The sequence below is a fragment of the Hyla sarda genome, unplaced genomic scaffold (assembly GCF_029499605.1).
Source record: "Hyla sarda isolate aHylSar1 unplaced genomic scaffold, aHylSar1.hap1 scaffold_772, whole genome shotgun sequence".
NCBI lineage: Eukaryota > Metazoa > Chordata > Amphibia > Anura > Hylidae > Hyla > Hyla sarda.
In genome coordinates, this window is record NW_026610795.1 from 43,126 (window position 1) to 67,031 (window position 23,906).

The following is a 23,906-nucleotide window of genomic DNA, read 5'->3' on the forward strand; positions in this document are numbered from 1 at the left end:
GCATAGCCTAACCCTCTGTACTTTGGTCTATATTGATGCGGGACATAGACAGCCAGCTGATGACCAATCCATTAGTGCAATGGATGGCTGGAAGCATTTGTCTTTGCCTTTGCAATACCACAGAAGCAATGCATGGTCAATGTACAGCAATGACACACCTGTGTGAACAGCCAGGAGACCCCCCCCCCCCCCCCCCCATGTTATGTTACATAGTTACATAGTTAGTACGGTCGAAAAAAGACATATGTCCATCAAGTTCAACCAGGGAATTAAGGGGTAGGGGTGTGGCGCGATATTGGGGAAGGGATGAGATTTTATATTTCTTCATAAGCATTAATCTTATTTTGTCAATTAGGAACATTCAGCACCCACCCGCTATCAAGGCAGCTGCCTATCATGTCATGCCCTACCTGCACAGGTGTGCTGGCTACTCAAATGATCCAATTAAGGAGGCCATTTAGTCAGCAGCAGCAGAAGTCCTGTGCCTGGACGCTCCAACAGCGGCCAGACACAAGCAGAAGCAGCAGAAGCAGCAGCAGCAGCACCACCTTTTGTTTTTTGGCTGCAGCAGCAAGGCCCACAGGGCTGGCTAGCTGGCTAGCCAGCAAGCAGGTAGCAATGAAAGTAGGAATCTTTCTTTTTAACCCTGTAAGGGGGTGGTGCACTGTACCCGAAGATACTGCCATATCGGGTCAATGCATAGGGCGACGGAAGCAAGCTTCGAAATCGGCCCCCGTTCTCAAAAATCCATTTAATATATGGTCCCCAGATAGGGGACGTATCAGATATTAAACTGATAAGAACAGATACTACACTTGATCTTAGCCAAAAGGCCGAGAAGCGATAACCGTGAAAGGGGCGGGCCCAACAAGGTCCCCTTCATGGGCACTATCACTGCTTGCTGTCAGGGAGGCTGCCAGACAATTTTCCATGCACACTCTGGGCTGGGGGGCAGTCAACCACCAGTACACACAGCAGAACCTAAACCCATACCATTATTGCTAAGCAGCAAGACAGGGGCCCATTGCACTCCCACGGGGCCTTTTTAAATGCAATCCATAACCCGGATTTGCCAGGAACCCTTCTTACTCCTCCTACTTGCATGTGACACTGGGCTTAGGATCTGCATAGGAAACACACACACAAGCACACACCTACCTTTGTTGCCTGCAGATGCCTCCTTGGCTGTCCCCAAACGGTATCAAACCAACACCCACGGGAAGCTGTAAGCATAGAGGACATGCCTGCACCCCATTGGACTTACCTGTGTGGGTTAAATCCGGGTTATTTGACAACCTATGGCGGTGATGGTTCTGCTCAGGCAGAGCAGTGCTGATGCTCCTCATAAAGCTGTCGCTGCTGTGAAGGTTCTAGGTGACATCACAAATCCCTATGGTTACATACACAACAAAGCTGGGTTGTTGTTGTTTACACTCTGCAAGGCCTGTGGAAGTGAGTGACATCATAGCACTGTAGTTCTGAGGGTTCTAGATGGATGCAACAATCTCCTGTTGCTTCTATGAAGGCCATAATAGACGACATCACCAAACAGCTCCATAGTCACATACACAGCAAAGGAGAGATGTTGTTTACACCTAGTGATGTCAGTGGTATTGAGTGACATCACAGCACAGTGCTAAGGCTCCTGGGCCTGGACACAGCAGCGGCTGCAATATCTCAACGGAGAATACGTTTATATATATGTGTGTGTGTGCGCGTATATATATATATATATATATATATATATATATATATATATATTTCTCCGCCGAAATCACTTTTAAACCCATTTCCACCTTTTTTTCCCTTCTCTTCCTCTTACTTTTTTTTCACGTTTTTTTACGTTTTTCTCCTTTTCGCCTCTTTTCTGGGCGTATTATTCTTCTTTTTCTTCTTTTTTTTCGTCTAATGCATACCCCATCAGTGCAGCAATGCTTATTCAATACCGCCAGCAGATGGAGACACTGGGGGATAATTTTCTAAGGATTTATACTGATTTTTCCTGTCTGAATTTGTCGCACAGAAAGTTGCAGGCCAAATATGTGTGACATTTCTGCGACTTTAGCTTCTAGAGCATTTTTACAACATTATACATAGGTGCTGAATACATAAAAAGCGACTGTTCAGCGACAGACAAGTCGCATCGGCTGAAAGTAGGCCAGAATGTCAGTCCATGTTGGAGCAGGTTTAGATACAGTCTAAAGTATAGATCTCAAAGTCTGTGCACAGAATTTAGCAAGGGCCTCGCACCTTCTGATGCATCAGGTAGGTGCACAATAGCATAGCCTAACCCTCTGTACTTTGGTCTATATTGATGCGGGACATAGACAGCCAGCTGATGACCAATCCATTAGTGCAATGGATGGCTGGAAGCATTTGTCTTTGCCTTTGCAATACCACAGAAGCAATGCATGGTCAATGTACAGCAATGACACACCTGTGTGAACAGCCAGGAGACCCCCCCCCCCCCCCATGTTATGTTACATAGTTACATAGTTAGTACGGTCGAAAAAAGACATATGTCCATCAAGTTCAACCAGGGAATTAAGGGGTAGGGGTGTGGCGCGATATTGGGGAAGGGATGAGATTTTATATTTCTTCATAAGCATTAATCTTATTTTGTCAATTAGGAACATTCAGCACCCACCCGCTATCAAGGCAGCTGCCTATCATGTCATGCCCTACCTGCACAGGTGTGCTGGCTACTCAAATGATCCAATTAAGGAGGCCATTTAGTCAGCAGCAGCAGAAGTCCTGTGCCTGGACGCTCCAACAGCGGCCAGACACAAGCAGAAGCAGCAGAAGCAGCAGCAGCAGCACCACCTTTTGTTTTTTGGCTGCAGCAGCAAGGCCCACAGGGCTGGCTAGCTGGCTAGCCAGCAAGCAGGTAGCAATGAAAGTAGGAATCTTTCTTTTTAACCCTGTAAGGGGGTGGTGCACTGTACCCGAAGATACTGCCATATCGGGTCAATGCATAGGGCGACGGAAGCAAGCTTCGAAATCGGCCCCCGTTCTCAAAAATCCATTTAATATATGGTCCCCAGATAGGGGACGTATCAGATATTAAACTGATAAGAACAGATACTACACTTGATCTTAGCCAAAAGGCCGAGAAGCGATAACCGTGAAAGGGGCGGGCCCAACAAGGTCCCCTTCATGGGCACTATCACTGCTTGCTGTCAGGGAGGCTGCCAGACAATTTTCCATGCACACTCTGGGCTGGGGGGTAGTCAACCACCAGTACACACAGCAGAACCTAAACCCATACCATTATTGCTAAGCAGCAAGACAGGGGCCCATTGCACTCCCACGGGGCCTTTTTAAATGCAATCCATAACCCGGATTTGCCAGGAACCCTTCTTACTCCTCCTACTTGCATGTGACACTGGGCTTAGGATCTGCATAGGAAACACACACACAAGCACACACCTACCTTTGTTGCCTGCAGATGCCTCCTTGGCTGTCCCCAAACGGTATCAAACCAACACCCACGGGAAGCTGTAAGCATAGAGGACATGCCTGCACCCCATTGGACTTACCTGTGTGGGTTAAATCCGGGTTATTTGACAACCTATGGCGGTGATGGTTCTGCTCAGGCAGAGCAGTGCTGATGCTCCTCATAAAGCTGTCGCTGCTGTGAAGGTTCTAGGTGACATCACAAATCCCTATGGTTACATACACAACAAAGCTGGGTTGTTGTTGTTTACACTCTGCAAGGCCTGTGGAAGTGAGTGACATCATAGCACTGTAGTTCTGAGGGTTCTAGATGGATGCAACAATCTCCTGTTGCTTCTATGAAGGCCATAATAGACGACATCACCAAACAGCTCCATAGTCACATACACAGCAAAGGAGAGATGTTGTTTACACCTAGTGATGTCAGTGGTATTGAGTGACATCACAGCACAGTGCTAAGGCTCCTGGGCCTGGACACAGCAGCGGCTGCAATATCTCAACGGAGAATACGTTTATATATATGTGTGTGTGTGCGCGTATATATATATATATATATATATATATATATATATATATATATATTTCTCCGCCGAAATCACTTTTAAACCCATTTCCACCTTTTTTTCCCTTCTCTTCCTCTTACTTTTTTTTCACGTTTTTTTACGTTTTTCTCCTTTTCGCCTCTTTTCTGGGCGTATTATTCTTCTTTTTCTTCTTTTTTTTCGTCTAATGCATACCCCATCAGTGCAGCAATGCTTATTCAATACCGCCAGCAGATGGAGACACTGGGGGATAATTTTCTAAGGATTTATACTGATTTTTCCTGTCTGAATTTGTCGCACAGAAAGTTGCAGGCCAAATATGTGTGACATTTCTGCGACTTTAGCTTCTAGAGCATTTTTACAACATTATACATAGGTGCTGAATACATAAAAAGCGACTGTTCAGCGACAGACAAGTCGCATCGGCTGAAAGTAGGCCAGAATGTCAGTCCATGTTGGAGCAGGTTTAGATACAGTCTAAAGTATAGATCTCAAAGTCTGTGCACAGAATTTAGCAAGGGCCTCGCACCTTCTGATGCATCAGGTAGGTGCACAATAGCATAGCCTAACCCTCTGTACTTTGGTCTATATTGATGCGGGACATAGACAGCCAGCTGATGACCAATCCATTAGTGCAATGGATGGCTGGAAGCATTTGTCTTTGCCTTTGCAATACCACAGAAGCAATGCATGGTCAATGTACAGCAATGACACACCTGTGTGAACAGCCAGGAGACCCCCCCCCCCCCCATGTTATGTTACATAGTTACATAGTTAGTACGGTCGAAAAAAGACATATGTCCATCAAGTTCAACCAGGGAATTAAGGGGTAGGGGTGTGGCGCGATATTGGGGAAGGGATGAGATTTTATATTTCTTCATAAGCATTAATCTTATTTTGTCAATTAGGAACATTCAGCACCCACCCGCTATCAAGGCAGCTGCCTATCATGTCATGCCCTACCTGCACAGGTGTGCTGGCTACTCAAATGATCCAATTAAGGAGGCCATTTAGTCAGCAGCAGCAGAAGTCCTGTGCCTGGACGCTCCAACAGCGGCCAGACACAAGCAGAAGCAGCAGAAGCAGCAGCAGCAGCACCACCTTTTGTTTTTTGGCTGCAGCAGCAAGGCCCACAGGGCTGGCTAGCTGGCTAGCCAGCAAGCAGGTAGCAATGAAAGTAGGAATCTTTCTTTTTAACCCTGTAAGGGGGTGGTGCACTGTACCCGAAGATACTGCCATATCGGGTCAATGCATAGGGCGACGGAAGCAAGCTTCGAAATCGGCCCCCGTTCTCAAAAATCCATTTAATATATGGTCCCCAGATAGGGGACGTATCAGATATTAAACTGATAAGAACAGATACTACACTTGATCTTAGCCAAAAGGCCGAGAAGCGATAACCGTGAAAGGGGCGGGCCCAACAAGGTCCCCTTCATGGGCACTATCACTGCTTGCTGTCAGGGAGGCTGCCAGACAATTTTCCATGCACACTCTGGGCTGGGGGGCAGTCAACCACCAGTACACACAGCAGAACCTAAACCCATACCATTATTGCTAAGCAGCAAGACAGGGGCCCATTGCACTCCCACGGGGCCTTTTTAAATGCAATCCATAACCCGGATTTGCCAGGAACCCTTCTTACTCCTCCTACTTGCATGTGACACTGGGCTTAGGATCTGCATAGGAAACACACACACAAGCACACACCTACCTTTGTTGCCTGCAGATGCCTCCTTGGCTGTCCCCAAACGGTATCAAACCAACACCCACGGGAAGCTGTAAGCATAGAGGACATGCCTGCACCCCATTGGACTTACCTGTGTGGGTTAAATCCGGGTTATTTGACAACCTATGGCGGTGATGGTTCTGCTCAGGCAGAGCAGTGCTGATGCTCCTCATAAAGCTGTCGCTGCTGTGAAGGTTCTAGGTGACATCACAAATCCCTATGGTTACATACACAACAAAGCTGGGTTGTTGTTGTTTACACTCTGCAAGGCCTGTGGAAGTGAGTGACATCATAGCACTGTAGTTCTGAGGGTTCTAGATGGATGCAACAATCTCCTGTTGCTTCTATGAAGGCCATAATAGACGACATCACCAAACAGCTCCATAGTCACATACACAGCAAAGGAGAGATGTTGTTTACACCTAGTGATGTCAGTGGTATTGAGTGACATCACAGCACAGTGCTAAGGCTCCTGGGCCTGGACACAGCAGCGGCTGCAATATCTCAACGGAGAATACGTTTATATATATGTGTGTGTGTGCGCGTATATATATATATATATATATATATATATATATATATATATATATTTCTCCGCCGAAATCACTTTTAAACCCATTTCCACCTTTTTTTCCCTTCTCTTCCTCTTACTTTTTTTTCACGTTTTTTTACGTTTTTCTCCTTTTCGCCTCTTTTCTGGGCGTATTATTCTTCTTTTTCTTCTTTTTTTTCGTCTAATGCATACCCCATCAGTGCAGCAATGCTTATTCAATACCGCCAGCAGATGGAGACACTGGGGGATAATTTTCTAAGGATTTATACTGATTTTTCCTGTCTGAATTTGTCGCACAGAAAGTTGCAGGCCAAATATGTGTGACATTTCTGCGACTTTAGCTTCTAGAGCATTTTTACAACATTATACATAGGTGCTGAATACATAAAAAGCGACTGTTCAGCGACAGACAAGTCGCATCGGCTGAAAGTAGGCCAGAATGTCAGTCCATGTTGGAGCAGGTTTAGATACAGTCTAAAGTATAGATCTCAAAGTCTGTGCACAGAATTTAGCAAGGGCCTCGCACCTTCTGATGCATCAGGTAGGTGCACAATAGCATAGCCTAACCCTCTGTACTTTGGTCTATATTGATGCGGGACATAGACAGCCAGCTGATGACCAATCCATTAGTGCAATGGATGGCTGGAAGCATTTGTCTTTGCCTTTGCAATACCACAGAAGCAATGCATGGTCAATGTACAGCAATGACACACCTGTGTGAACAGCCAGGAGACCCCCCCCCCCCCCCCATGTTATGTTACATAGTTACATAGTTAGTACGGTCGAAAAAAGACATATGTCCATCAAGTTCAACCAGGGAATTAAGGGGTAGGGGTGTGGCGCGATATTGGGGAAGGGCTGAGATTTTATATTTCTTCATAAGCATTAATCTTATTTTGTCAATTAGGAACATTCAGCACCCACCCGCTATCAAGGCAGCTGCCTATCATGTCATGCCCTACCTGCACAGGTGTGCTGGCTACTCAAATGATCCAATTAAGGAGGCCATTTAGTCAGCAGCAGCAGAAGTCCTGTGCCTGGACGCTCCAACAGCGGCCAGACACAAGCAGAAGCAGCAGAAGCAGAAGCAGCAGCAGCAGCACCACCTTTTGTTTTTTGGCTGCAGCAGCAAGGCCCACAGGGCTGGCTAGCTGGCTAGCCAGCAAGCAGGTAGCAATGAAAGTAGGAATCTTTCTTTTTAACCCTGTAAGGGGGTGGTGCACTGTACCCGAAGATACTGCCATATCGGGTCAATGCATAGGGCGACGGAAGCAAGCTTCGAAATCGGCCCCCGTTCTCAAAAATCCATTTAATATATGGTCCCCAGATAGGGGACGTATCAGATATTAAACTGATAAGAACAGATACTACACTTGATCTTAGCCAAAAGGCCGAGAAGCGATAACCGTGAAAGGGGCGGGCCCAACAAGGTCCCCTTCATGGGCACTATCACTGCTTGCTGTCAGGGAGGCTGCCAGACAATTTTCCATGCACACTCTGGGCTGGGGGGCAGTCAACCACCAGTACACACAGCAGAACCTAAACCCATACCATTATTGCTAAGCAGCAAGACAGGGGCCCATTGCACTCCCACGGGGCCTTTTTAAATGCAATCCATAACCCGGATTTGCCAGGAACCCTTCTTACTCCTCCTACTTGCATGTGACACTGGGCTTAGGATCTGCATAGGAAACACACACACAAGCACACACCTACCTTTGTTGCCTGCAGATGCCTCCTTGGCTGTCCCCAAACGGTATCAAACCAACACCCACGGGAAGCTGTAAGCATAGAGGACATGCCTGCACCCCATTGGACTTACCTGTGTGGGTTAAATCCGGGTTATTTGACAACCTATGGCGGTGATGGTTCTGCTCAGGCAGAGCAGTGCTGATGCTCCTCATAAAGCTGTCGCTGCTGTGAAGGTTCTAGGTGACATCACAAATCCCTATGGTTACATACACAACAAAGCTGGGTTGTTGTTGTTTACACTCTGCAAGGCCTGTGGAAGTGAGTGACATCATAGCACTGTAGTTCTGAGGGTTCTAGATGGATGCAACAATCTCCTGTTGCTTCTATGAAGGCCATAATAGACGACATCACCAAACAGCTCCATAGTCACATACACAGCAAAGGAGAGATGTTGTTTACACCTAGTGATGTCAGTGGTATTGAGTGACATCACAGCACAGTGCTAAGGCTCCTGGGCCTGGACACAGCAGCGGCTGCAATATCTCAACGGAGAATACGTTTATATATATGTGTGTGTGTGCGCGTATATATATATATATATATATATATATATATATATATATTCTCCGCCGAAATCACTTTTAAACCCATTTCCACCTTTTTTTCCCTTCTCTTCCTCTTACTTTTTTTTCACGTTTTTTTACGTTTTTCTCCTTTTCGCCTCTTTTCTGGGCGTATTATTCTTCTTTTTCTTCTTTTTTTCCGTCTAATGCATACCCCATCAGTGCAGCAATGCTTATTCAATACCGCCAGCAGATGGAGACACTGGGGGATAATTTTCTAAGGATTTATACTGATTTTTCCTGTCTGAATTTGTCGCACAGAAAGTTGCAGGCCAAATATGTGTGACATTTCTGCGACTTTAGCTTCTAGAGCATTTTTACAACATTATACATAGGTGCTGAATACATAAAAAGCGACTGTTCAGCGACAGACAAGTCGCATCGGCTGAAAGTAGGCCAGAATGTCAGTCCATGTTGGAGCAGGTTTAGATACAGTCTAAAGTATAGATCTCAAAGTCTGTGCACAGAATTTAGCAAGGGCCTCGCACCTTCTGATGCATCAGGTAGGTGCACAATAGCATAGCCTAACCCTCTGTACTTTGGTCTATATTGATGCGGGACATAGACAGCCAGCTGATGACCAATCCATTAGTGCAATGGATGGCTGGAAGCATTTGTCTTTGCCTTTGCAATACCACAGAAGCAATGCATGGTCAATGTACAGCAATGACACACCTGTGTGAACAGCCAGGAGACCCCCCCCCCCCATGTTATGTTACATAGTTACATAGTTAGTACGGTCGAAAAAAGACATATGTCCATCAAGTTCAACCAGGGAATTAAGGGGTAGGGGTGTGGCGCGATATTGGGGAAGGGATGAGATTTTATATTTCTTCATAAGCATTAATCTTATTTTGTCAATTAGGAACATTCAGCACCCACCCGCTATCAAGGCAGCTGCCTATCATGTCATGCCCTACCTGCACAGGTGTGCTGGCTACTCAAATGATCCAATTAAGGAGGCCATTTAGTCAGCAGCAGCAGAAGTCCTGTGCCTGGACGCTCCAACAGCGGCCAGACACAAGCAGAAGCAGCAGAAGCAGCAGCAGCAGCACCACCTTTTGTTTTTTGGCTGCAGCAGCAAGGCCCACAGGGCTGGCTAGCTGGCTAGCCAGCAAGCAGGTAGCAATGAAAGTAGGAATCTTTCTTTTTAACCCTGTAAGGGGGTGGTGCACTGTACCCGAAGATACTGCCATATCGGGTCAATGCATAGGGCGACGGAAGCAAGCTTCGAAATCGGCCCCCGTTCTCAAAAATCCATTTAATATATGGTCCCCAGATAGGGGACGTATCAGATATTAAACTGATAAGAACAGATACTACACTTGATCTTAGCCAAAAGGCCGAGAAGCGATAACCGTGAAAGGGGCGGGCCCAACAAGGTCCCCTTCATGGGCACTATCACTGCTTGCTGTCAGGGAGGCTGCCAGACAATTTTCCATGCACACTCTGGGCTGGGGGGCAGTCAACCACCAGTACACACAGCAGAACCTAAACCCATACCATTATTGCTAAGCAGCAAGACAGGGGCCCATTGCACTCCCACGGGGCCTTTTTAAATGCAATCCATAACCCGGATTTGCCAGGAACCCTTCTTACTCCTCCTACTTGCATGTGACACTGGGCTTAGGATCTGCATAGGAAACACACACACAAGCACACACCTACCTTTGTTGCCTGCAGATGCCTCCTTGGCTGTCCCCAAACGGTATCAAACCAACACCCACGGGAAGCTGTAAGCATAGAGGACATGCCTGCACCCCATTGGACTTACCTGTGTGGGTTAAATCCGGGTTATTTGACAACCTATGGCGGTGATGGTTCTGCTCAGGCAGAGCAGTGCTGATGCTCCTCATAAAGCTGTCGCTGCTGTGAAGGTTCTAGGTGACATCACAAATCCCTATGGTTACATACACAACAAAGCTGGGTTGTTGTTGTTTACACTCTGCAAGGCCTGTGGAAGTGAGTGACATCATAGCACTGTAGTTCTGAGGGTTCTAGATGGATGCAACAATCTCCTGTTGCTTCTATGAAGGCCATAATAGACGACATCACCAAACAGCTCCATAGTCACATACACAGCAAAGGAGAGATGTTGTTTACACCTAGTGATGTCAGTGGTATTGAGTGACATCACAGCACAGTGCTAAGGCTCCTGGGCCTGGACACAGCAGCGGCTGCAATATCTCAACGGAGAATACGTTTATATATATGTGTGTGTGTGCGCGTATATATATATATATATATATATATATATATATATATATATATATTTCTCCGCCGAAATCACTTTTAAACCCATTTCCACCTTTTTTTCCCTTCTCTTCCTCTTACTTTTTTTTCACGTTTTTTTACGTTTTTCTCCTTTTCGCCTCTTTTCTGGGCGTATTATTCTTCTTTTTCTTCTTTTTTTTCGTCTAATGCATACCCCATCAGTGCAGCAATGCTTATTCAATACCGCCAGCAGATGGAGACACTGGGGGATAATTTTCTAAGGATTTATACTGATTTTTCCTGTCTGAATTTGTCGCACAGAAAGTTGCAGGCCAAATATGTGTGACATTTCTGCGACTTTAGCTTCTAGAGCATTTTTACAACATTATACATAGGTGCTGAATACATAAAAAGCGACTGTTCAGCGACAGACAAGTCGCATCGGCTGAAAGTAGGCCAGAATGTCAGTCCATGTTGGAGCAGGTTTAGATACAGTCTAAAGTATAGATCTCAAAGTCTGTGCACAGAATTTAGCAAGGGCCTCGCACCTTCTGATGCATCAGGTAGGTGCACAATAGCATAGCCTAACCCTCTGTACTTTGGTCTATATTGATGCGGGACATAGACAGCCAGCTGATGACCAATCCATTAGTGCAATGGATGGCTGGAAGCATTTGTCTTTGCCTTTGCAATACCACAGAAGCAATGCATGGTCAATGTACAGCAATGACACACCTGTGTGAACAGCCAGGAGACCCCCCCCCCCCCCCCCCCCCATGTTATGTTACATAGTTACATAGTTAGTACGGTCGAAAAAAGACATATGTCCATCAAGTTCAACCAGGGAATTAAGGGGTAGGGGTGTGGCGCGATATTGGGGAAGGGATGAGATTTTATATTTCTTCATAAGCATTAATCTTATTTTGTCAATTAGGAACATTCAGCACCCACCCGCTATCAAGGCAGCTGCCTATCATGTCATGCCCTACCTGCACAGGTGTGCTGGCTACTCAAATGATCCAATTAAGGAGGCCATTTAGTCAGCAGCAGCAGAAGTCCTGTGCCTGGACGCTCCAACAGCGGCCAGACACAAGCAGAAGCAGCAGAAGCAGAAGCAGCAGCAGCAGCACCACCTTTTGTTTTTTGGCTGCAGCAGCAAGGCCCACAGGGCTGGCTAGCTGGCTAGCCAGCAAGCAGGTAGCAATGAAAGTAGGAATCTTTCTTTTTAACCCTGTAAGGGGGTGGTGCACTGTACCCGAAGATACTGCCATATCGGGTCAATGCATAGGGCGACGGAAGCAAGCTTCGAAATCGGCCCCCGTTCTCAAAAATCCATTTAATATATGGTCCCCAGATAGGGGACGTATCAGATATTAAACTGATAAGAACAGATACTACACTTGATCTTAGCCAAAAGGCCGAGAAGCGATAACCGTGAAAGGGGCGGGCCCAACAAGGTCCCCTTCATGGGCACTATCACTGCTTGCTGTCAGGGAGGCTGCCAGACAATTTTCCATGCACACTCTGGGCTGGGGGGCAGTCAACCACCAGTACACACAGCAGAACCTAAACCCATACCATTATTGCTAAGCAGCAAGACAGGGGCCCATTGCACTCCCACGGGGCCTTTTTAAATGCAATCCATAACCCGGATTTGCCAGGAACCCTTCTTACTCCTCCTACTTGCATGTGACACTGGGCTTAGGATCTGCATAGGAAACACACACACAAGCACACACCTACCTTTGTTGCCTGCAGATGCCTCCTTGGCTGTCCCCAAACGGTATCAAACCAACACCCACGGGAAGCTGTAAGCATAGAGGACATGCCTGCACCCCATTGGACTTACCTGTGTGGGTTAAATCCGGGTTATTTGACAACCTATGGCGGTGATGGTTCTGCTCAGGCAGAGCAGTGCTGATGCTCCTCATAAAGCTGTCGCTGCTGTGAAGGTTCTAGGTGACATCACAAATCCCTATGGTTACATACACAACAAAGCTGGGTTGTTGTTGTTTACACTCTGCAAGGCCTGTGGAAGTGAGTGACATCATAGCACTGTAGTTCTGAGGGTTCTAGATGGATGCAACAATCTCCTGTTGCTTCTATGAAGGCCATAATAGACGACATCACCAAACAGCTCCATAGTCACATACACAGCAAAGGAGAGATGTTGTTTACACCTAGTGATGTCAGTGGTATTGAGTGACATCACAGCACAGTGCTAAGGCTCCTGGGCCTGGACACAGCAGCGGCTGCAATATCTCAACGGAGAATACGTTTATATATATGTGTGTGTGTGCGCGTATATATATATATATATATATATATATATATATATATATATATTTCTCCGCCGAAATCACTTTTAAACCCATTTCCACCTTTTTTTCCCTTCTCTTCCTCTTACTTTTTTTTCACGTTTTTTTACGTTTTTCTCCTTTTCGCCTCTTTTCTGGGCGTATTATTCTTCTTTTTCTTCTTTTTTTCCGTCTAATGCATACCCCATCAGTGCAGCAATGCTTATTCAATACCGCCAGCAGATGGAGACACTGGGGGATAATTTTCTAAGGATTTATACTGATTTTTCCTGTCTGAATTTGTCGCACAGAAAGTTGCAGGCCAAATATGTGTGACATTTCTGCGACTTTAGCTTCTAGAGCATTTTTACAACATTATACATAGGTGCTGAATACATAAAAAGCGACTGTTCAGCGACAGACAAGTCGCATCGGCTGAAAGTAGGCCAGAATGTCAGTCCATGTTGGAGCAGGTTTAGATACAGTCTAAAGTATAGATCTCAAAGTCTGTGCACAGAATTTAGCAAGGGCCTCGCACCTTCTGATGCATCAGGTAGGTGCACAATAGCATAGCCTAACCCTCTGTACTTTGGTCTATATTGATGCGGGACATAGACAGCCAGCTGATGACCAATCCATTAGTGCAATGGATGGCTGGAAGCATTTGTCTTTGCCTTTGCAATACCACAGAAGCAATGCATGGTCAATGTACAGCAATGACACACCTGTGTGAACAGCCAGGAGACCCCCCCCCCCCCATGTTATGTTACATAGTTACATAGTTAGTACGGTCGAAAAAAGACATATGTCCATCAAGTTCAACCAGGGAATTAAGGGGTAGGGGTGTGGCGCGATATTGGGGAAGGGATGAGATTTTATATTTCTTCATAAGCATTAATCTTATTTTGTCAATTAGGAACATTCAGCACCCACCCGCTATCAAGGCAGCTGCCTATCATGTCATGCCCTACCTGCACAGGTGTGCTGGCTACTCAAATGATCCAATTAAGGAGGCCATTTAGTCAGCAGCAGCAGAAGTCCTGTGCCTGGACGCTCCAACAGCGGCCAGACACAAGCAGAAGCAGCAGAAGCAGCAGCAGCAGCACCACCTTTTGTTTTTTGGCTGCAGCAGCAAGGCCCACAGGGCTGGCTAGCTGGCTAGCCAGCAAGCAGGTAGCAATGAAAGTAGGAATCTTTCTTTTTAACCCTGTAAGGGGGTGGTGCACTGTACCCGAAGATACTGCCATATCGGGTCAATGCATAGGGCGACGGAAGCAAGCTTCGAAATCGGCCCCCGTTCTCAAAAATCCATTTAATATATGGTCCCCAGATAGGGGACGTATCAGATATTAAACTGATAAGAACAGATACTACACTTGATCTTAGCCAAAAGGCCGAGAAGCGATAACCGTGAAAGGGGCGGGCCCAACAAGGTCCCCTTCATGGGCACTATCACTGCTTGCTGTCAGGGAGGCTGCCAGACAATTTTCCATGCACACTCTGGGCTGGGGGGCAGTCAACCACCAGTACACACAGCAGAACCTAAACCCATACCATTATTGCTAAGCAGCAAGACAGGGGCCCATTGCACTCCCACGGGGCCTTTTTAAATGCAATCCATAACCCGGATTTGCCAGGAACCCTTCTTACTCCTCCTACTTGCATGTGACACTGGGCTTAGGATCTGCATAGGAAACACACACACAAGCACACACCTACCTTTGTTGCCTGCAGATGCCTCCTTGGCTGTCCCCAAACGGTATCAAACCAACACCCACGGGAAGCTGTAAGCATAGAGGACATGCCTGCACCCCATTGGACTTACCTGTGTGGGTTAAATCCGGGTTATTTGACAACCTATGGCGGTGATGGTTCTGCTCAGGCAGAGCAGTGCTGATGCTCCTGATAAAGCTGTCGCTGCTGTGAAGGTTCTAGGTGACATCACAAATCCCTATGGTTACATACACAACAAAGCTGGGTTGTTGTTGTTTACACTCTGCAAGGCCTGTGGAAGTGAGTGACATCATAGCACTGTAGTTCTGAGGGTTCTAGATGGATGCAACAATCTCCTGTTGCTTCTATGAAGGCCATAATAGACGACATCACCAAACAGCTCCATAGTCACATACACAGCAAAGGAGAGATGTTGTTTACACCTAGTGATGTCAGTGGTATTGAGTGACATCACAGCACAGTGCTAAGGCTCCTGGGCCTGGACACAGCAGCGGCTGCAATATCTCAACGGAGAATACGTTTATATATATGTGTGTGTGTGCGCGTATATATATATATATATATATATATATATATATATATATATATATATATATATTTCTCCGCCGAAATCACTTTTAAACCCATTTCCACCTTTTTTTCCCTTCTCTTCCTCTTACTTTTTTTTCACGTTTTTTTACGTTTTTCTCCTTTTCGCCTCTTTTCTGGGCGTATTATTCTTCTTTTTCTTCTTTTTTTTCGTCTAATGCATACCCCATCAGTGCAGCAATGCTTATTCAATACCGCCAGCAGATGGAGACACTGGGGGATAATTTTCTAAGGATTTATACTGATTTTTCCTGTCTGAATTTGTCGCACAGAAAGTTGCAGGCCAAATATGTGTGACATTTCTGCGACTTTAGCTTCTAGAGCATTTTTACAACATTATACATAGGTGCTGAATACATAAAAAGCGACTGTTCAGCGACAGACAAGTCGCATCGGCTGAAAGTAGGCCAGAATGTCAGTCCATGTTGGAGCAGGTTTAGATACAGTCTAAAGTATAGATCTCAAAGTCTGTGCACAGAATTTAGCAAGGGCCTCGCACCTTCTGATGCATCAGGTAGGTGCACAATAGCATAGCCTAACCCTCTGTACTTTGGTCTATATTGATGCGGGACATAGACAGCCAGCTGATGACCAATCCATTAGTGCAATGGATGGCTGGAAGCATTTGTCTTTGCCTTTGCAATACCACAGAAGCAATGCATGGTCAATGTACAGCAATGACACACCTGTGTGAACAGCCAGGAGACCCCCCCCCCCCCCCATGTTATGTTACATAGTTACATAGTTAGTACGGTCGAAAAAAGACATATGTCCATCAAGTTCAACCAGGGAATTAAGGGGTAGGGGTGTGGCGCGATATTGGGGAAGGGATGAGATTTTATATTTCTTCATAAGCATTAATCTTATTTTGTCAATTAGGAACATTCAGCACCCACCCGCTATCAAGGCAGCTGCCTATCATGTCATGCCCTACCTGCACAGGTGTGCTGGCTACTCAAATGATCCAATTAAGGAGGCCATTTAGTCAGCAGCAGCAGAAGTCCTGTGCCTGGACGCTCCAACAGCGGCCAGACACAAGCAGAAGCAGCAGAAGCAGCAGCAGCAGCACCACCTTTTGTTTTTTGGCTGCAGCAGCAAGGCCCACAGGGCTGGCTAGCTGGCTAGCCAGCAAGCAGGTAGCAATGAAAGTAGGAATCTTTCTTTTTAACCCTGTAAGGGGGTGGTGCACTGTACCCGAAGATACTGCCATATCGGGTCAATGCATAGGGCGACGGAAGCAAGCTTCGAAATCGGCCCCCGTTCTCAAAAATCCATTTAATATATGGTCCCCAGATAGGGGACGTATCAGATATTAAACTGATAAGAACAGATACTACACTTGATCTTAGCCAAAAGGCCGAGAAGCGATAACCGTGAAAGGGGCGGGCCCAACAAGGTCCCCTTCATGGGCACTATCACTGCTTGCTGTCAGGGAGGCTGCCAGACAATTTTCCATGCACACTCTGGGCTGGGGGGCAGTCAACCACCAGTACACACAGCAGAACCTAAACCCATACCATTATTGCTAAGCAGCAAGACAGGGGCCCATTGCACTCCCACGGGGCCTTTTTAAATGCAATCCATAACCCGGATTTGCCAGGAACCCTTCTTACTCCTCCTACTTGCATGTGACACTGGGCTTAGGATCTGCATAGGAAACACACACACAAGCACACACCTACCTTTGTTGCCTGCAGATGCCTCCTTGGCTGTCCCCAAACGGTATCAAACCAACACCCACGGGAAGCTGTAAGCATAGAGGACATGCCTGTACCCCATTGGACTTACCTGTGTGGGTTAAATCCGGGTTATTTGACAACCTATGGCGGTGATGGTTCTGCTCAGGCAGAGCAGTGCTGATGCTCCTCATAAAGCTGTCGCTGCTGTGAAGGTTCTAGGTGACATCACAAATCCCTATGGTTACATACACAACAAAGCTGGGTTGTTGTTGTTTACACTCTGCAAGGCCTGTGGAAGTGAGTGACATCATAGCACTGTAGTTCTGAGGGTTCTAGATGGATGCAACAATCTCCTGTTGCTTCTATGAAGGCCATAATAGACGACATCACCAAACAGCTCCATAGTCACATACACAGCAAAGGAGAGATGTTGTTTACACCTAGTGATGTCAGTGGTATTGAGTGACATCACAGCACAGTGCTAAGGCTCCTGGGCCTGGACACAGCAGCGGCTGCAATATCTCAACGGAGAATACGTTTATATATATGTGTGTGTGTGCGCGTATATATATATATATATATATATATATATATATATTTCTCCGCCGAAATCACTTTTAAACCCATTTCCACCTTTTATTCCCTTCTCTTCCTCTTACTTTTTTTTCACGTTTTTTTACGTTTTTCTCCTTTTCGCCTCTTTTCTGGGCGTATTATTCTTCTTTTTCTTCTTTTTTTTCGTCTAATGCATACCCCATCAGTGCAGCAATGCTTATTCAATACCGCCAGCAGATGGAGACACTGGGGGATAATTTTCTAAGGATTTATACTGATTTTTCCTGTCTGAATTTGTCGCACAGAAAGTTGCAGGCCAAATATGTGTGACATTTCTGCGACTTTAGCTTCTAGAGCATTTTTACAACATTATACATAGGTGCTGAATACATAAAAAGCGACTGTTCAGCGACAGACAAGTCGCATCGGCTGAAAGTAGGCCAGAATGTCAGTCCATGTTGGAGCAGGTTTAGATACAGTCTAAAGTATAGATCTCAAAGTCTGTGCACAGAATTTAGCAAGGGCCTCGCACCTTCTGATGCATCAGGTAGGTGCACAATAGCATAGCCTAACCCTCTGTACTTTGGTCTATATTGATGCGGGACATAGACAGCCAGCTGATGACCAATCCATTAGTGCAATGGATGGCTGGAAGCATTTGTCTTTGCCTTTGCAATACCACAGAAGCAATGCATGGTCAATGTACAGCAATGACACACCTGTGTGAACAGCCAGGAGACCCCCCCCCCCCCCCCCATGTTATGTTACATAGTTACATAGTTAGTACGGTCGAAAAAAGACATATGTCCATCAAGTTCAACCAGGGAATTAAGGGGTAGGGGTGTGGCGCGATATTGGGGAAGGGATGAGATTTTATATTTCTTCATAAGCATTAATCTTATTTTGTCAATTAGGAACATTCAGCACCCACCCGCTATCAAGGCAGCTGCCTATCATGTCATGCCCTACCTGCACAGGTGTGCTGGCTACTCAAATGATCCAATTAAGGAGGCCATTTAGTCAGCAGCAGCAGAAGTCCTGTGCCTGGACGCTCCAACAGCGGCCAGACACAAGCAGAAGCAGCAGAAGCAGCAGCAGCAGCACCACCTTTTGTTTTTTGGCTGCAGCAGCAAGGCCCACAGGGCTGGCTAGCTGGCTAGCCAGCAAGCAGGTAGCAATGAAAGTAGGAATCTTTCTTTTTAACCCTGTAAGGGGGTGGTGCACTGTACCCGAAGATACTGCCATATCGGGTCAATGCATAGGGCGACGGAAGCAAGCTTCGAAATCGGCCCCCGTTCTCAAAAATCCATTTAATATATGGTCCCCAGATAGGGGACGTATCAGATATTAAACTGATAAGAACAGATACTACACTTGATCTTAGCCAAAAGGCCAAGAAGCGATAACCGTGAAAGGGGCGGGCCCAACAAGGTCCCCTTCATGGGCACTATCACTGCTTGCTGTCAGGGAGGCTGCCAGACAATTTTCCATGCACACTCTGGGCTGGGGGGCAGTCAACCACCAGTACACACAGCAGAACCTAAACCCATACCATTATTGCTAAGCAGCAAGACAGGGGCCCATTGCACTCCCACGGGGCCTTTTTAAATGCAATCCATAACCCGGATTTGCCAGGAACCCTTCTTACTCCTCCTACTTGCATGTGACACTGGGCTTAGGATCTGCATAGGAAACACACACACAAGCACACACCTACCTTTGTTGCCTGCAGATGCCTCCTTGGCTGTCCCCAAACGGTATCAAACCAACACCCACGGGAAGCTGTAAGCATAGAGGACATGCCTGCACCCCATTGGACTTACCTGTGTGGGTTAAATCCGGGTTATTTGACAACCTATGGCGGTGATGGTTCTGCTCAGGCAGAGCAGTGCTGATGCTCCTCATAAAGCTGTCGCTGCTGTGAAGGTTCTAGGTGACATCACAAATCCCTATGGTTACATACACAACAAAGCTGGGTTGTTGTTGTTTACACTCTGCAAGGCCTGTGGAAGTGAGTGACATCATAGCACTGTAGTTCTGAGGGTTCTAGATGGATGCAACAATCTCCTGTTGCTTCTATGAAGGCCATAATAGACGACATCACCAAACAGCTCCATAGTCACATACACAGCAAAGGAGAGATGTTGTTTACACCTAGTGATGTCAGTGGTATTGAGTGACATCACAGCACAGTGCTAAGGCTCCTGGGCCTGGACACAGCAGCGGCTGCAATATCTCAACGGAGAATACGTTTATATATATGTGTGTGTGTGCGCGTATATATATATATATATATATATATATATATATTTCTCCGCCGAAATCACTTTTAAACCCATTTCCACCTTTTTTTCCCTTCTCTTCCTCTTACTTTTTTTTCAAGTTTTTTTACGTTTTTCTCCTTTTCGCCTCTTTTCTGGGCGTATTATTCTTCTTTTTCTTCTTTTTTTTCGTCTAATGCATACCCCATCAGTGCAGCAATGCTTATTCAATACCGCCAGCAGATGGAGACACTGGGGGATAATTTTCTAAGGATTTATACTGATTTTTCCTGTCTGAATTTGTCGCACAGAAAGTTGCAGGCCAAATATGTGTGACATTTCTGCGACTTTAGCTTCTAGAGAATTTTTACAACATTATACATAGGTGCTGAATACATAAAAAGCGACTGTTCAGCGACAGACAAGTCGCATCGGCTGAAAGTAGGCCAGAATGTCAGTCCATGTTGGAGCAGGTTTAGATACAGTCTAAAGTATAGATCTCAAAGTCTGTGCACAGAATTTAGCAAGGGCCTCGCACCTTCTGATGCATCAGGTAGGTGCACAATAGCATAGCCTAACCCTCTGTACTTTGGTCTATATTGATGCGGGACATAGACAGCCAGCTGATGACCAATCCATTAGTGCAATGGATGGCTGGAAGCATTTGGCTTTGCCTTTGCAATACCACAGAAGCAATGCATGGTCAATGTACAGCAATGACACACCTGTGTGAACAGCCAGGAGACCCCCCCCCCCCCCCCCCCCCATGTTATGTTACATAGTTACATAGTTAGTACGGTCGAAAAAAGACATATGTCCATCAAGTTCAACCAGGGAATTAAGGGGTAGGGGTGTGGCGCGATATTGGGGAAGGGATGAGATTTTATATTTCTTCATAAGCATTAATCTTATTTTGTCAATTAGGAACATTCAGCACCCACCCGCTATCAAGGCAGCTGCCTATCATGTCATGCCCTACCTGCACAGGTGTGCTGGCTACTCAAATGATCCAATTAAGGAGGCCATTTAGTCAGCAGCAGCAGAAGTCCTGTGCCTGGACGCTCCAACAGCGGCCAGACACAAGCAGAAGCAGCAGAAGCAGCAGCAGCAGCACCACCTTTTGTTTTTTGGCTGCAGCAGCAAGGCCCACAGGGCTGGCTAGCTGGCTAGCCAGCAAGCAGGTAGCAATGAAAGTAGGAATCTTTCTTTTTAACCCTGTAAGGGGGTGGTGCACTGTACCCGAAGATACTGCCATATCGGGTCAATGCATAGGGCGACGGAAGCAAGCTTCGAAATCGGCCCCCGTTCTCAAAAATCCATTTAATATATGGTCCCCAGATAGGGGACGTATCAGATATTAAACTGATAAGAACAGATACTACACTTGATCTTAGCCAAAAGGCCGAGAAGCGATAACCGTGAAAGGGGCGGGCCCAACAAGGTCCCCTTCATGGGCACTATCACTGCTTGCTGTCAGGGAGGCTGCCATTCAATTTTCCATGCACACTCTGGGCTGGGGGGCAGTCAACCACCAGTACACACAGCAGAACCTAAACCCATACCATTATTGCTAAGCAGCAAGACAGGGGCCCATTGCACTCCCACGGGGCCTTTTTAAATGCAATCCATAACCCGGATTTGCCAGGAACCCTTCTTACTCCTCCTACTTGCATGTGACACTGGGCTTAGGATCTGCATAGGAAACACACACACAAGCACACACCTACCTTTGTTGCCTGCAGATGCCTCCTTGGCTGTCCCCAAACGGTATCAAACCAACACCCACGGGAAGCTGTAAGCATAGAGGACATGCCTGCACCCCATTGGACTTACCTGTGTGGGTTAAATCCGGGTTATTTGACAACCTATGGCGGTGATGGTTCTGCTCAGGCAGAGCAGTGCTGATGCTCCTCATAAAGCTGTCGCTGCTGTGAAGGTTCTAGGTGACATCACAAATCCCTATGGTTACATACACAACAAAGCTGGGTTGTTGTTGTTTACACTCTGCAAGGCCTGTGGAAGTGAGTGACATCATAGCACTGTAGTTCTGAGGGTTCTAGATGGATGCAACAATCTCCTGTTGCTTCTATGAAGGCCATAATAGACGACATCACCAAACAGCTCCATAGTCACATACACAGCAAAGGAGAGATGTTGTTTACACCTAGTGATGTCAGTGGTATTGAGTGACATCACAGCACAGTGCTAAGGCTCCTGGGCCTGGACACAGCAGCGGCTGCAATATCTCAACGGAGAATACGTTTATATATATGTGTGTGTGTGCGCGTATATATATATATATATATATATATATATATATATATATATATATATATTTCTCCGCCGAAATCACTTTTAAACCCATTTCCACCTTTTTTTCCCTTCTCTTCCTCTTACTTTTTTTTCACGTTTTTTTACGTTTTTCTCCTTTTCGCCTCTTTTCTGGGCGTATTATTCTTCTTTTTCTTCTTTTTTTTCGTCTAATGCATACGCCATCAGTGCAGCAATGCTTATTTAATACCGCCAGCAGATGGAGACACTGGGGGATAATTTTCTAAGGATTTATACTGATTTTTCCTGTCTGAATTTGTCGCACAGAAAGTTGCAGGCCAAATATGTGTGACATTTCTGCGACTTTAGCTTCTAGAGCATTTTTACAACATTATACATAGGTGCTGAATACATAAAAAGCGACTGTTCAGCGACAGACAAGTCGCATCGGCTGAAAGTAGGCCAGAATGTCAGTCCATGTTGGAGCAGGTTTAGATACAGTCTAAAGTATAGATCTCAAAGTCTGTGCACAGAATTTAGCAAGGGCCTCGCACCTTCTGATGCATCAGGTAGGTGCACAATAGCATAGCCTAACCCTCTGTACTTTGGTCTATATTGATGCGGGACATAGACAGCCAGCTGATGACCAATCCATTAGTGCAATGGATGTCTGGAAGCATTTGTCTTTGCCTTTGCAATACCACAGAAGCAATGCATGGTCAATGTACAGCAATGACACACCTGTGTGAACAGCCAGGAGACCCCCCCCCCCCCCCCCCCATGTTATGTTACATAGTTACATAGTTAGTACGGTCGAAAAAAGACATATGTCCATCAAGTTCAACCAGGGAATTAAGGGGTAGGGGTGTGGCGCGATATTGGGGAAGGGATGAGATTTTATATTTCTTCATAAGCATTAATCTTATTTTGTCAATTAGGAACATTCAGCACCCACCCGCTATCAAGGCAGCTGCCTATCATGTCATGCCCTACCTGCACAGGTGTGCTGGCTACTCAAATGATCCAATTAAGGAGGCCATTTAGTCAGCAGCAGCAGAAGTCCTGTGCCTGGACGCTCCAACAGCGGCCAGACACAAGCAGAAGCAGCAGAAGCAGCAGCAGCAGCACCACCTTTTGTTTTTTGGCTGCAGCAGCAAGGCCCACAGGGCTGGCTAGCTGGCTAGCCAGCAAGCAGGTAGCAATGAAAGTAGGAATCTTTCTTTTTAACCCTGTAAGGGGGTGGTGCACTGTACCCGAAGATACTGCCATATCGGGTCAATGCATAGGGCGACGGAAGCAAGCTTCGAAATCGGCCCCCGTTCTCAAAAATCCATTTAATATATGGTCCCCAGATAGGGGACGTATCAGATATTAAACTGATAAGAACAGATACTACACTTGATCTTAGCCAAAAGGCCGAGAAGCGATAACCGTGAAAGGGGCGGGCCCAACAAGGTCCCCTTCATGGGCACTATCACTGCTTGCTGTCAGGGAGGCTGCCAGACAATTTTCCATGCACACTCTGGGCTGGGGGGCAGTCAACCACCAGTACACACAGCAGAACCTAAACCCATACCATTATTGCTAAGCAGCAAGACAGGGGCCCATTGCACTCCCACGGGGCCTTTTTAAATGCAATCCATAACCCGGATTTGCCAGGAACCCTTCTTACTCCTCCTACTTGCATGTGACACTGGGCTTAGGATCTGCATAGG

At 46.2% G+C, this 23,906-nt stretch overlaps 11 non-coding genes across 11 annotated transcripts; all 11 read right to left on the reverse strand.

The window, feature by feature from the left end:
• Window positions 1–654: 654 nt before the first annotated feature.
• On the reverse strand, window positions 655–845 carry LOC130346101 (U2 spliceosomal RNA). Its single transcript, XR_008884470.1, has one exon. It is a non-coding gene; the product is annotated as a U2 spliceosomal RNA (small nuclear RNA).
• A 2,084-nt stretch (window positions 846–2,929) lies between these two features.
• LOC130346102 (U2 spliceosomal RNA) lies at window positions 2,930–3,120 on the reverse strand. The gene has a single exon (XR_008884471.1). It is a non-coding gene; the product is annotated as a U2 spliceosomal RNA (small nuclear RNA).
• Window positions 3,121–5,205: 2,085 nt separating this feature from the next.
• Window positions 5,206–5,396, reverse strand: LOC130346103 (U2 spliceosomal RNA). Its single transcript, XR_008884472.1, has one exon. It is a non-coding gene; the product is annotated as a U2 spliceosomal RNA (small nuclear RNA).
• A 2,093-nt stretch (window positions 5,397–7,489) lies between these two features.
• Window positions 7,490–7,680, reverse strand: LOC130346104 (U2 spliceosomal RNA). The gene has a single exon (XR_008884473.1). It is a non-coding gene; the product is annotated as a U2 spliceosomal RNA (small nuclear RNA).
• Window positions 7,681–9,756: 2,076 nt separating this feature from the next.
• LOC130346105 (U2 spliceosomal RNA) lies at window positions 9,757–9,947 on the reverse strand. The gene has a single exon (XR_008884474.1). It is a non-coding gene; the product is annotated as a U2 spliceosomal RNA (small nuclear RNA).
• Window positions 9,948–12,045: 2,098 nt separating this feature from the next.
• LOC130346108 (U2 spliceosomal RNA) lies at window positions 12,046–12,236 on the reverse strand. Its single transcript, XR_008884476.1, has one exon. It is a non-coding gene; the product is annotated as a U2 spliceosomal RNA (small nuclear RNA).
• Window positions 12,237–14,318: 2,082 nt separating this feature from the next.
• On the reverse strand, window positions 14,319–14,509 carry LOC130346109 (U2 spliceosomal RNA). Its single transcript, XR_008884477.1, has one exon. It is a non-coding gene; the product is annotated as a U2 spliceosomal RNA (small nuclear RNA).
• Window positions 14,510–16,603: 2,094 nt separating this feature from the next.
• Window positions 16,604–16,794, reverse strand: LOC130346110 (U2 spliceosomal RNA). The gene has a single exon (XR_008884478.1). It is a non-coding gene; the product is annotated as a U2 spliceosomal RNA (small nuclear RNA).
• Window positions 16,795–18,872: 2,078 nt separating this feature from the next.
• LOC130346077 (U2 spliceosomal RNA) lies at window positions 18,873–19,063 on the reverse strand. The gene has a single exon (XR_008884449.1). It is a non-coding gene; the product is annotated as a U2 spliceosomal RNA (small nuclear RNA).
• A 2,080-nt stretch (window positions 19,064–21,143) lies between these two features.
• On the reverse strand, window positions 21,144–21,334 carry LOC130346111 (U2 spliceosomal RNA). Its single transcript, XR_008884479.1, has one exon. It is a non-coding gene; the product is annotated as a U2 spliceosomal RNA (small nuclear RNA).
• Window positions 21,335–23,428: 2,094 nt separating this feature from the next.
• LOC130346112 (U2 spliceosomal RNA) lies at window positions 23,429–23,619 on the reverse strand. Its single transcript, XR_008884480.1, has one exon. It is a non-coding gene; the product is annotated as a U2 spliceosomal RNA (small nuclear RNA).
• Window positions 23,620–23,906: the final 287 nt, after the last annotated feature.